General features: G+C 37.7%; 1 protein-coding gene and 1 pseudogene across 5 annotated transcripts in view; both read right to left on the minus strand.

Moving 5' to 3' along the window:
* The window catches only part of Anks1b (ankyrin repeat and sterile alpha motif domain containing 1B), a 1,319,834-nt gene that overhangs the window by 989,847 nt on the left and 315,269 nt on the right, over positions 1-14,718 (minus strand). The gene's annotated exons all lie outside the window — the stretch shown is intronic.
* Positions 1,204-14,718, minus strand: part of LOC105742314 — a 21,047-nt pseudogene continuing 7,532 nt past the window's right edge.

The raw sequence follows: 14,718 nt of genomic DNA on the forward strand, positions 1-14,718 counted from the left end.
AGTGAAAACCTGGAAAAAACTCAAATGTTCATCAACAGGTAAATGGATAAACATGTTGTGGAATATCCATACAATGGAATACTGCTTGGCAACAAAAAGGACATATCAATAAAAGAAGCTAGGTGCAAAAATTGTACAATTCTATTTATATGAAATTCTAGAAAATAAAATTATAGTGATGAGAAACAAATTATGGCCACGTAGGAGTGGGGCTGTTGGATAGGAATTTACTGCAAAGAACCTTGAGGGATTTGGGAAAAATGATCAATATAATCTGTAACTTTATTGTGGTTTTAATTACATTGCCATACATTCATCATGCTCATATAATTGTACACTTAAAAGAAGTAAATTGTATAGTATGAAATTATAGCTCAGTGAATTTTTTTAAAGCGAACAATAGAAAAAATTTAAATAGTAGTAGAAGAAAAGATCAAAAAGAGAAAGACAATCTTCATATACTAAATCAACATACTGAATAAATCAGGGTTTCTTAAATTATGTGAGATATTAATGTAAAATAATTTTATCAACCATTTTCATTCAGTTATGAAACCAATATTTCACTTAAGCCAGATTTGTGAAAATTAGATTTAAAACTAATCACACTTTTTCAGTAAGGTGTTATTTTACTTCAATACAAAAATAGTGTTCAGATGTTATGTCTAATAAAACATAAACTGGCATTTTGTTCAGCAAATACTCACCGAGTGCCCCTACCTTCTAGCTCCACTACTTTTATGCTTGGCCATCTGGCTTGTTTTGACCACTGAAAGACGAATATGCAGAACACTGGCAGAGTTTTAAATGTGTTTGCATTGCTTAGCTTGAACTTGAGTTCCTATGATCACTCTGCAGGTACAGCCCAGGCACCCGGTGCCATTGAACACTGGATCTTAGCATGAGGCAAGAGAAACAAGCCTGGATTTGCTTCAAAGCCTGAACTGATCTAGAGCCACCTATGAGTGAGAGAATGAAAATCTTGCCATGGTATGGAATGCATCTGATGGAAGTTTGTTACATCTTTACTGTGGAAACAGTACACTGACAGTTAACATTTGTGGAGAAATTACGCTAAGCACTGAGCTAACAACTTTATATGTAGTACTCTTAATTACAAGGACTGTGTAAGAAAGAATTTTTAATTTTCCTTTTAAAATACATGATGGTGAAACTGAAGGACAAAGAAGATAATTGCATTAATCAAATTCTTGGAACTTGTTAAGTTACAGAGTAGGATAATCTTAGGATACCATGACTATAATATTCATCCTCTTATTCACTGTGCTCTTTTAGTTTGATAGAGTATTTAATAAGTGCCCCAAATTAGTACTTTTAAAAGAAAACCTTTATTATTTTCCATACATAAGAAAGTAGCTTACTATCCTACCATAAGGAAAGAATTGATTATAAGGACCAAGTTGAATTTTTTAAATCTACTCTGTAGATGGGATGTTAAAGTAATGGTTAACACTCTCATTTATATACACTCTTTCTTTTTCTTCCATCTAATCAGCCAACTTTGTAACTGTATCTAAATAATCATTACATACTCTACCCAATTCCTGGGTTGCTGATGGACCTTCCATATTGCTTTGCTATGTGTGATTAGCCATGTTGATTTCCTTTTTAAATCTCCACAATATTCCAAATTTTAATAAAGAACAGCAGCCTAAATTTTAGTACTTATCCTCCCACTCGGAGGACCAACCTTCAATTCACACTGGAATATTCCACAGAGCAATGAATTCCTCAACTTCCCCCCTCAGCTTTATATCTCCCTTTACTTCTCACTACCCCTTACCCTTGTATCTCAGATGATTAATCCCACCCTATATTCTTGATTTTCCTTCTTCCTCCCTATACCTTGGTCTACTTATTGAACATCTTCCCTACCTACTTATTTCTTCCACATCTTAGACCAACTTTCCCTCAAACCCGATTCCTCTACAAACTACAAAATTCACATTCTCCATTCTTTCACTATTAACACATTCCCACCAGCTTGAACTACCAGTGGTATATTCATGACTGTCCTGTTGGACAGCATGCAACACTGGTGGGAGAAGTGGTACAGTCACATATCAGAGTGTGAGACATGTACCCAGTGGTTTAAGCTAGCCAACAGTAAGACATACAAATTGCAGCCCAATCACAGACATGTTACACTAATCTATTTTAGCTGTCTTCCGTTTATCACCTCCAATTCATTCCAAATTACACTACAACCTGGCTTTCTTTCTGTGAACTTGACTCTAATTATTCTCTTAACACACTCACTGTATATATGTACCAGTTCTCCAAGATGAATGTAATTATTGCATATCAAAAACATAATTTTTAATAATTGGGAAAGTGTTCATGTGCTTTTAAATTCTGTTCAAAAAATTTCTTTTGTGTTCTTGATTATGGCTATTGATACCACTATGCATTTGTCACTGAACCTGGAAGTTATATCTCTCCTTCACATCATGATTGCTTTATACTAACAATATTTCAACCCCTACTACTGTACTTACTCAGCTTTATAATATTCAGTTGGACTGTTTTCCAACTTACTTTTTGGATAGCAGTTTAGCACACATTTAGTACACTCTCCACACTCACAAATATACTAAAAATTAAAATGCAAATTTAGAGCTGGAGGTATAACTCTAAGGTAGAGTGACTGCCTATCATGACAAGGCTCTAGGTTCTATCCCCAGGACTACAAACAAACAATCAAAAAAGTAAGTTTAAGTAACTTCTCTCCTTTTCGTCTAGCATCATTTCCCTATCCTCAAATCTCTGTACCAGCACGACCCGCTGGCCCTGCCCCTGGAGCACCCTGAGATGGCAAAGGATCTGGGCGTGGTGGTACACACCTGTAATCCCAGTGCTGGGGAGGCTGAAAACAGGAGGATCACTACAAGTGCAAGCTGTATAGTGAGACTCTGTATCAAATATATAAACGTGTAAAGAAAAAAAAAAACCTCTTTAGGGGATATTCATTGCCTAGAGAATAAAGATAAAATCCAGCACGGGGAAATATAGGACCTTGTGCTTGCCAGGCAGTACTCATGCTGCTGAGCTATCTCCCCAGCCCTCTACTACATCCTCTTTGATCAAGTCCCTACACCAGATCCTCTGCAGCCTACATTTCAATGATAGGAAACTTCCTATGGTTTTCTAGAATGATTTATGCTGTTAAATGCTTTGGAGTTTGGGGTTGTACTATTCTCTCCCTGTGAAATTCTATCCACAACCCTACCACATCATTATTTTCTGAGAAAAACCTAACATCTTACGATTCTCAAATTAAAGATCATTTCTCTGGGAAGTAGTTTTTGTATTCTCTTTCCAATCTACTTTAATTTGCTTCTACGTCCCCCATTCTTTCTATCCATCCATCCATCCATCCATCCATCCATGTTTGTAATAGCATTTGCTTTATATGTGTATATCTACTATACTTAAGCATCATGGGAATAGAATTTAATTCCCTTTGCATCACCAGTGCTTAGCCTTAGTCTGAAATAATATGTGCTTAATATATTATTTCTTGAAATTGTCTCTTTGGCTCCTCTAACATCACCCTTTCCTTTTTTCCCCTAGCTCTATAACTCTTTTCAGTTTTTTCTCAAGTTCTACATTTCTGAGATCCTGTTTCTTCTTCTCTTTTAGTTCCACCAACTGTACTACTCTAGACAATTTTTTTTCCATTCTGATGCACCTCACTGTGTTCAATTACTAATTACTGATTAAGAATATAGCAATTTTGACCTAACCTTAAGCTATAATTTCATAGACATTCTAGCACTATCAATAACCATAGCTCACTTATTGAAAGAAACTAAATTCCATTTCCTTTCCCTTAATCATCAGTGATCCTATAAATTAGGTACAAATATTTTTTCCTTAGGATGAGCAAAGACATGAACTATATGTCATTTTCCCTTTATAGTTAGAAAGCACTGATACTAGACCTGAAGCCCAAAATCAGAAATTCACTTCACAAAATATTTACTAATCTTTACCATCCTCTTTCAAATCAACATATTTGTGATCATTTTATTATTTCCAAGTCCAAAGCACTTCTGCATCTCTCATTCTTGCTACTATAGTAGCATTATTATCAGTAACAACATGGAAACATTCCAAGGCACGTTTAACACCCCCATCTGTCTTCCTCCACATTCACTTGGCCACTAACCTGCATTCTGTCTGATAAATCTCTTGAATCTCTGTCTCACAATTACAGTATTTTGATTACTATCCATTTTCTTGAGCTTGCTTTCTAAACAACGTTAACTGATCTCCAGAGAAAAGATGGCTGAATGAAGATAGCTCTATGCTTCCTAAGCCTTCACTTAAAATGATTAATAAAATTACTTAACAATAGATTAACCAGGACTAGAGAATACAAAATGATATTGACACAGTGTAGAAATGAAGAACTTTTACAAAAGGGTTTGATTTTTGTTACAATTAAATACCAACATGACTTAACTAAAGGATGGGTTGTCTCAAATCAAGACTTACTAGTTAAATAATTTATATGAAAAGCAATTAAAGAAAACAAGCAGAATCCCACAAATCACCTCAGATCTGGTACTGTGAAGCTAAAAGTAGAAGCAACTCGGAGTAACCAGAAGATGCAACATAATACCATGCTTGAAAAATCAAAGTGGACATTAGATACCAAGCCCCTGTGTCCCTCAAGCAATAAGGCCATATATTAAGTTCTTTGGGGGTCTAAGGCCGTCTTCTACCCTACTACAGACAAAGGTCAGGAACTACTTCCCTCATCCAATTTGGGGACAGTATTCACACACTCTAGTACTAATTTCTCTCCAAAATTTCTCTCTCAATTTCTAACCTACTGAACTTCTACATTCTCCAAGACTTTTAGGGGTGCAAATGCTTCAGATTACATCTAATTAACTTTAGAACTTCTTTTGAAACGGGGTCTCAGCTGGCCTTGAACTCGTTTATGTAGCCCAACCTGACCTCACAACGATACTCCCACCCCAGCCTTGTGAGTGCTCAGATTGCAGGCATACACCACCACACCCAGCTAACTTGATAATTTCTAAATAATTGTTCCCTTCAAATTCACTTTGGAGTATGGCATCTATTACTCCAAGACTTCACAAGGAACTTCCATTTTAATATTCTTTTCACTAGCATCACTCTAGGTAATGTTTCTGCATGTGATTTGGATTTGTTTGGTTTTTTTTTCGGGAGGGGGGCTCTGAAAGGCAAGACTAACACTGTCCACATTCCTTAATCTTTCACCTGGTTAGACTGGTTGATTCAGAACTTAACTCCCAATTACCAGTTGTATGGGTCTTACAAAAAATATAAGCATCTTAATAGGGCTCAATTTTCTAATCTTTATTGTATGAATACTATATAATAAAAATAGGTCTTCATAGAGAAGTTAGAAGTACTAATGGATGATATAAATACAGTTAAAAATACATTGGTCTACAAGCCCGTGATATGAGCCACTCCCCCCTATCTCTTAGGCCATATCCTTCCTCTCTCAAGCCAGACATTGCTCCATCTCTAGACCACTGAAGGATTTTTTTTTTGGGGGGAGGGGCTGGCTCAGGATGCCTTAAGGGCAGACCCGGTAAGGCATGAGGATCTGGGGATCAAGCCACAGTATCCTGAACCTGATTGCCATCACTTAAGCAGGTACTTACACCACTGAGCTAATGGACAGGACCCCATCTCTAGATTACTGATGCTGCTCCTTCTCTCTGCCCCAGAATGCCCATCCTCCACACAGCTGATAGGTAACTGCTCCACCTGCCTCAGCTCACTGCTCACATGCTACCTTGTCAGGTCTCCTTAGTACATTCTCTTTAATCTTGATTCCCTCTCTATCTCTGCTACTCCTTCTAACCCTTTCCAGCATTATTTTCCTCCAGAGCACTTACCATCTATCATCGTATATATTTTTATATTTTCTGTCTCTTCCAATTTAAATGTAAGTTCCATGGAAAGACTGTCAGGTACATAAAAACACAACAAACTAATCAATAAATATAGACCATCATTATAACAATAAATAGGGCAATGTAGCACCTTTGTGAACTATTTCAAGAATCAGACCCAGAGGCAGCACTGTTCCTGGCTGGCACACAGCACACCCCCTCCCCCCCCAAAAAAGTGTACTGGATAAATTAAAAAATGGCTGGCTAACCCAAAAGCATACTAAAAATCACAGGAGAGGAATCAATATGAAGGCAAGCTAAAGGATAGCATGAAATCAGTTAATTTAAGAAGTAGGAGAAAACAACAGAACCCACAAAATATGTGCTTTAATTCAGATTAGAGAGAACATTGTTTTAGTGAAACAAGAATGAGCATGAAAAGACTAAACTCTGACATTAAGATGATCATCACATTAAAACCATAAAGAAAGAATGAAAAGCAGGTGGATATGAGGATTCCCTACAGTGACTAAACTCATAATGTATTGCAAACACATATGAATAAAGGTTAAAGAAAAAGAAAACTGCGTTTTTGTGAAAAATAAAGCCAAATCAGTAAGGTAGGATACAGTTCTTAAATGAGTACCAAAATAAATAAAACAGTACCACTTAAAAAACTCATTATATGTGGGGAAAAACTATATAACTATTGTCAGATTTCTAGCTCATATAATTGCATTCTTGAGGATGACTTACTTGTCATTAATTAGAATGAAGTGGTGAAAAGAGGAACAAGTTGGGTTTTAGAAATGTTGAACTTCAAATGTCTGCATACTACCCAGGTAACTGTGTCCAGGATGAGGTTGGAAATACAGATTGTCAAGAGAAGACTGTGGATGATGATGCACAAATAGAAATCTTTCATAAGCAGAGGTAGTTGAAGTCACAAAAGTAAGAGGATGTCCAAGATATAACATGAGCTTAGAGAATACATCAATAAAGAAGTGTTTGATAAAGGAGAAAAAAGAAGTGTGCTACCACAAATAACAAGAGAAAAGGTACCAGAAGAAAAAACCTTGAAAAATGAACAATAGCAACAATAGTCCACCCAGTTAGATAAGAACTAGAGAGAATTTTTTTCATGTTTCCCTACATTTTTCTCTATTCCTGCAAAGCGAATCATCTCTCCCCAGACATACTTGTCCTTTCTTAGTCACTCCCTCTCAATGGGCTACTCTGACCTTCTCCCTTAACACCTGCCAGGTATTCATCTCCAGTCTTCAAGACCCAATTCAAGTACTTTTATATAAAATACCACATGGCTTTGCTTTCACAATGATAACAGTTCGTTACAAGTTGATAGAACAAGTATCCCAAGGATAATGCATCCTTAACTCAGAAACCTCAATCTCAGTGCACTCAGATATCTGTATTGAGAGAAAGAAGACTAAATGGGAACTAGAAGTAACAATAAATAGTGTATCTTCATTTTCTTGAAAATTTAGAGGAACAGTGAAAATATACAAGATCTCTAAATACAAGTGGTCCAGCTATGTTTTATTACTGTTTTCCAAGGCACAGTGTGGGCAGCTACTGAGTTACCATGAGAGAGCACCATGGGATACGAAAGCTGAAAAGCTGAGCATGTATTATGTGCCACCTCCACAATCTTTTCACAGTACTGATTCAAATGGAAACTAATGCAGGATAGATACGACTCTCTTTTATTCTTTCTTAAACTAATTTTTCTTTGAAAATGTAATATGGTAAAAAAAAAATGCACATAATATAAAAATGTATGCCAAAGTGTATTCCCTCACCAGAAGCAACTACAACCAAAGGGCATTTTTATAAACAGTTACAAAAATATTCAAAAAATTTAAGTGCTCCTAGCCTAGAAATTTAAAAAAAAACAACAGCTTAGAGTCAGTTTCTTAAAAGTAACAAATAGGGCCACACAGAATTATCTTGAAATAAGTCATTACTCATACACAGACTTAAAAATTCCTTGGGTCATAGGCAGCATCTAGTATATCTTGGCATTCCCAATATGTCTACCACATGCTAACACGTTTGCACAGAAAAGTAGTTATTTAATGAAGTAACAAAGACATAAGCATGATTAAAAATCCTCAAATTTCATTACAAATCTGAAAGCCAAAATTGCATTAAAAAGTATAAAAAATGTTTTTGCTATTTGGTTTAAACCTATCCATTTCCTATATTTGTCAAGTTGAAAAAGTGATAAAATTGAAGTTCAATTTAAATATTCTGAACAAAGTATGCATTTTCTAAATCATCACTTCAGCAAATACAAATATCAATTTAACATTAGAAAGCAAAGACTTCAAACTGTGGTAACAATTTATATGTATTTTCTACAATGTTTACTATACTATAGGATAAGCAACAAACCTGCAGCTGGTTTATCAAAAATGAAGATGCTCAAACAGGCTTAGTGCACTAAGAATTAAATTCTGTATTTGGGTTTGGAGAACAATATAAGGACTGTAGTGCGGTGTTATGGTTTGTATCTAGTTGTCCCCCCAAAGCCTCATGTAAATCATGGGGCAGTTGCCACTTGAGGAGCAGCACGTGGCTCGAGGGGTGGGGCCAGGCAAACTGTTAAATTGACAGCATGCCCCTCCCCTAGCCCCCCCAGCCTGGTGGCCTCTCTTGAGGGTGGAGCAGATCATCCTTAACACAGTGGCATCCCAACCTCTCTTCCAGACACTGTAGCGTGGGACAGCAGTGTCTCAAGGTCTTGCTATGTAATTCAGGCTGCCTTAAACTATGAAACCTCCAATACTGTGAGCTAAATAAACCTTTCCTTCCTTAAGCTTGAGTGTTGAGTATTTGTCCCAGCAATGAAAGAAGAGTAACTAAGACAGAATTTGGTAGCAGGAGTGGGGTCGTTGCCGTGGCTAAACCTGACCATGTGGATAACAAGCTTTTGGGAGTGGCATATGGGAAGAGGTAGAAAAGATTGCAGATGTCACCTACAAGAGAACTGGAACAGCTTCAGCTATAGGGAAGATTCTGGTCAGAACTCAGACCAGAAGACTGATAGAAAGCCTGCCTGTAAAGACCAGGCTGGGGAGGTTTCTGCTGGGAAGAAAGACTGCATTGGTTGCTGGACTCCAGATCATTTGTGTTTTAGCTTGGCAGAAAGTTTGTTTCCAGAGACTTTACCTGAGACTGAGATTAAGCATGGCAGACTGACTAATCTTTCAAAGGAAATCTCAAAGCAATCAAATATTGGGGCAGTGGCATGGTTATTGTTGGGGGCTCTTAGTCAGATTTATGTTGAGAGTGAAAAGCAAAGAGCCCAGAAGAATGATCTAAAATGTTGTGAGTTTGGTCAGAAAGGAAGTGCCAGTAAAGCTGTAGACTGCAAATATAGAGTGGAGATCTCCACTGCCCAGGAGGAACAGCAGAGTAAAAAAGATGTCCTGAGGACATGACAAAAGGTAGCATGTCCCCATCCTTTGCAGCCTGAGAATCCCAAGTGTAAAGGTCTTTGCTTTAAGCAGAAATTTGTGAAGCCCCATGTTCCAGAATGGAGGTGGTAGCCACAACACATTCCAGAATGTCAACAGCAGCCACACCAAGTTTCAGAAAGGCACCAGCATACAGAATTTGTTCCTCAGAATCAGGGTCAGAGTGTTCAGCAATCCAGGCACTCGACCCTTACAGCCAAGAGAGAGAAAAGCCTGGCTACTGCTCCAGCTGTTAGCAGACCTTGGCATCATCCACGTGGCATTGGTTTTAGGTGCATGCAGAATGCAGGAGTTCTGAGGTTAAAAAGGCTTCCACCTCAAATTCAGAAGAAGGCCTGGGAGGCCAGGCAGTGTGGCCCTGAGAGGTCACTGTGTGAAGCTGTCAGTGAGAAGCCTATTCAGTGGAAATCCCAGAAGTTTGGAAAAGCCAGGAATGTGGATCATCTAAGGAAACTGCAAAGAGCGAGCAAAGCTGGCCTAAGAGAGAAGCCATGGGAACTACTACCAAGAGTGCCATAGAGGCAGCAGGGCCACATGGAGTTCACAATTTGCCAGATTGCTTCGGATGTTCCACAAGGACCTACAGGATTCAATGTTTGCCCTGTTTGGACTTCTTTTGGCCCCAGTGGTTTATATCCACCTGTGTATACCTTTTGAAATGTCAGTGTTTATCTTGTGCCTTTGAATGTTGGATGAATTAACTTTTCATTTGTACAAGGGCTCACAGTTGAGAGTTTGCCTTGCATCCTGGAGGAGACTTGGGACTTGGACTTTTCAGCAATGCTAAAACTGTTGGAACTTTGGCAACTCTAGAGATGGACTAAAATGCCTTTTATAGAAAGGGATGTACATGAGACTTTGGGTGTCCAGGGGTGGAATGTTATGGTTTGTATCTAGTTGTCCCCCCCAAAGCCTCATGTAAACCATGGGTTGGTTACCACTTGAGGAGCAGCATGTGGCTCAAGAGGCGGGGCCAGAGGACCAGGGCAAGGCTTGAGGGGCAGGGCCAGAGAAGCACAAACTGACAGCATGTGCCTCCCCTGCGCCAGCCTGGTGGCCTCTCTGGGAGGTATGAAGCAGATCATCCTGGACACAGCAGTGCCCCAGCCTCTCTTCCAGACCCTGTTGCTTGGGACAGCAGTGTCTCAAGGTCTTGCTATGTAATTCAGGCTGCCTTAAACAAGAAAACCCCAAAAACTGTGAGCTAAATAAACCTTTCCTTCCTTAAGCTTGAATGTTGGGTATTTGTCCCACAATGAGAGAAGAGTAACTAAGACATACGGCAATACATAAAAGAAACACTTTAAAAACCTTATTATTTTGCTGTTAAATAAATTGATAAGATTATTTTTTTAAAGATTTGGTCCATTTTTATTGTTGGCATTTATAAGTACATTCCAACTTCTCATCCTGAGATCCCAAAGATGCTTTGTATACTTGTAATTCGTATGGATCTCTGGTTTGTCTGAAATGTTTGGTGTTAGAATATGAGGTATCTCTCAGGAAACTAGGTGCCACCATGCAGGATGAAATGTTTGAGACTCATGAAATTCACTGTAAAATGCTACTCAGTACAGTCCTTTGTTATATTTAATGAACTTAAAGCTTTTGGTTTTAAATAGAATATAAAAAGAGATGTGAATTACATAAAATGTTAGAGCCATTAAAAAATAATAGCTTCAAGTAAAAATTTATAGTATAAAATTTACAAACCTTTACGTGAGCCATAAGATCTGGGGAATTATTACTATGAAATTGTTCTTTTTATTCATAAGAACAATTTTAAGATAATCATTTGTATTATATGAAATTAGTTTTACACCAAATAACAAGTGGTAATAAATGAGTAGTACTGTAAGGGGTCCAAAAGGTAATGCTAAAAAATAATTAGGAAAAATAAAGGTAAAAATATTAAAATTCTGATTAACATTTGATAGAATCAATTTCAGCTTGATAAATCAATTAGCAAGAAAACCTATTTATTATCTTTTAACTATATCCAACACCTGCATCAAACTTAATATTGATCCTTTGTTTTAAAAGTGCCAGGAAATGCTCAAGAAAGATCCTTTCCAGCAATGTTAAGAGGTGGATATTAGATGGGACAAAAATCATCTCCTGATAGGTTAGGATTCCATTCATCATTCTGTCAACCACTTCCGCAGGCTCCAGAGTAGGTCCCAAGTTGGTACTTGGGTTATTGATGAAGCCAGTGTTAATGAAATTTGGGCAGAGAGTGGTTTTGATTCCAGTTCACTCTAAGGCAGCCAGTTGTTTGGTCAAAACTCTGTGAAATCCAACAGCAGCGAACTTGCTATAGCAGTAAGCCAGAAGAAAAGGGACCACCGTCTGTCCAATGGCAGACACCACGGTGACCATGTCGCCATGATTAGTCCCCATCATTGCCAGGAGAAATGCCTTTGTAGTCCAGAAATGTGGAAATACATTGACTTCAAAAGTCTTTTCAATCTGAGGGTTTTGAGTAGCAAACAAATCTGATGTATAGACCACACCAGTATTACACACTAAAACACTAATGTCTCCAATTTCTTCTTTCATCTTCTTCCCAGAGCCATAGATATCTTCTTGGTTACTGCAGTCTACCACGAAGGCATGAGCCTGGGCATGCAGTTTCCTGCATTCAGTGGCTGTTTCCTTGATGCCATGCTTACTGATATCCCAGGGAACCAGTTTGTTTTTACGTTTGGAAAATTCATAGGCAGTGAGTCTCCCAATTCCATGTCCAGCTCCAGTGATGAGGACAATTTCTCCAGTGACTTATTTTTTCTTCTTGAGATGAAAAGCTTAATGAGAGACTCTAAGGGGAAGATGAGGAGCAAGGGAAGGAGCAAGAGGGTGCATCTCAGGGAGCACCAGGTCAGCCACTGTCCTGTCCAGGTGCGCTAGGTTAAATCAATTCCCCGAGTCAGCATAGAAAGCTGGGCAGGGCTCCGGCTGCCAAGGTCACCCACAGCCCCACCAGATGCTCCTTCTAAATTGGTAAAATTTAAACCAGTAAAATATACATTAAAATGTACATCAGTATTTAAGATATTATTTTCTGATTGCTCCTACTAATATTACAGGTATATCATGTTCTTGTACTGTTTCAGGCAATGGTTCTCAATGTCTTCTTTTTTCTACACTGGCCAAGACGACTTGATGATGAATGCTTTCACTTTATAATACTGTATTAGCTTCCTCAAAGTGCTTCCCCTAATTTATAGCCTGAGAAACAGAGGCTCTGCCTTAACCAGATAGTATCTGAATTAAGGCCAGCAGATACCTCAGCAGATTAAAGCACCTGCTTGGGCAGACACAGGGGCTGAGGTTTGATCTCCAGCCTGCCATGCCAGCCCCACCCCCAGGGCACGCTGTGACAGTGACTGAGACTGAGTGTGGTGGCGCACGCCTGCAATCCCAGTGCTTGGGAGGCTGAAAACAGGAGGATCACTACAAGTCTGATCTGTATAGTGAAACCCTGTAGGCCCTGTACTAAATACATTTTTTTAAAAAAAGATTTTTAACCCTTGTTAAGCAGGTGCTTAACTATAATAAAAGGTGATTAGCTGACTTATTGTATAAAACAGATTTCTATTATTGAAAGCCTACATATGAGAAAAGACTTTTGTTGAGAGCAAATGTAGAAGTTTGCATTAAAAAAAAAGAAACTACCAAAAAAGACTTCTGAATTCCTCTGAATATTCATCACTAGACTAATGTAGTTTTCCAGTCTCTATAAAGTGAATTTAAAGTATAATCTTCACTTTCATTATGAATATATTTTTATGAGTTTACTTCTAAAGCCACTGTCTTGAGAAGACAAGTCATCTTTTCTCTCAGAATCCAATTTATAATACAAATTTATCCTCTAATGGAATACAGAGGTAAAGACTAGTAAAATCAATCTTATTACAGGACAAATGGGAATTTGTAGCTGGGTGAGAGGTATATTCGTGCTGAGTAATTTTTAAGTTACGTGACTTTATTCTGCAATTTCTATTCTCATAGGACTCTGATAGCAGGTGAAATATTTCTTACTAACCATAAAAAATTATTTACTAAAGTAATACCACAAAAACTAAGCTGGTATCCAGCAGATGCCTTTTGTAGACATCTCAGGGTGACAGCCATCAGAAAAGATGCAGTGCTAATTGCAACTAAAGCTGTCCACCCTGTTTTAGAGGAAGACAAAGGTACTGATGAGAGTCTTTAAATAATAGGCTTTAGAAAGCTTCATAACTTGATAACTTCTCTAGTTTTAATTGTGTTGATTTTGAAAGGTGTGTCACTATCAAGCCTAATGAGAGCTGTTAAATAAAACCAATGTTGATACTGGGAAAATATTAAAATACTAATAAAAGAGACACGACATTGGGAATAATAACAAAGGAAAAAGAAGTGTTTTTAAAAACTAATTATTACTTTTAAAAATCTATACAAATATATTACTTTCTCACTGTTGAATGTTAACCATATGATATTCTTAACATTTCTCAACATACAATAACTAAAATAAAATTTCATCTGAGGCACAAATTTCCTGAACTCAATCAAGAGAGGTTTTTAACTTCAAGTGCAAGACCATCATCAGAAGTTTCATTTACCACAGAAAACGTAAGTTCTGAAATGTGCTTCAGACTGTCCTTCGTAGGTTCTTTTGTCCACCTCTCCCTCTATGTTCTCACTAATTCTGAAGGATTTCTAAAATCAACAAACAGAAACATCACAGCTACCAATATTCTTTTTTTATTCATTCCTCCTCCTTTATTGTAACTAAAGCTACAGTACTGCCTTGAGGACCCCAATCAAAATTCTATCTCTAAAGAATTAGAAACCTTTGAGTAGAAAAAAAAGTAAATAAAACATTCATTTAAGAAACTGCCTCAGAAGCATTTTTAAGATCTGAAGAAGCTCCCCTCCACAATGAAAAGACACAACTGTTTACTACGAGGATCTTCCTAGAAAGAATCTGGAGTTTCATCCAAAACTTTAAATTTAAAAAAAAAAATCTTCACATTATTAATAGCTATTTGAAAATCTAATAAATTACATATTAATTAGAGCAAAAAGAAAATATAAGGTAAATGTGGGCCAGGGAGATAGCTCAGCAGCTTAAGCACCTACCTTGCAAGCATAAGGTCTTCAGTTCAATACCAAGTACCAAAAAAAAAGACACTCGTGAAGACAAAAACCTCTGCAATGGGCCGAGTTCCGGGAGCCCCCAGACCCAGTCCTAGCCCAGGTCCGGTGAGTGTGCGGAGAGTTTCCTGCTACCCTGCGCCAGCGGGACC

The sequence above is a fragment of the Octodon degus genome, unplaced genomic scaffold, assembly GCF_000260255.1.
Source record: "Octodon degus isolate 3935 unplaced genomic scaffold, OctDeg1.0 scaffold00004, whole genome shotgun sequence".
NCBI lineage: Eukaryota > Metazoa > Chordata > Mammalia > Rodentia > Octodontidae > Octodon > Octodon degus.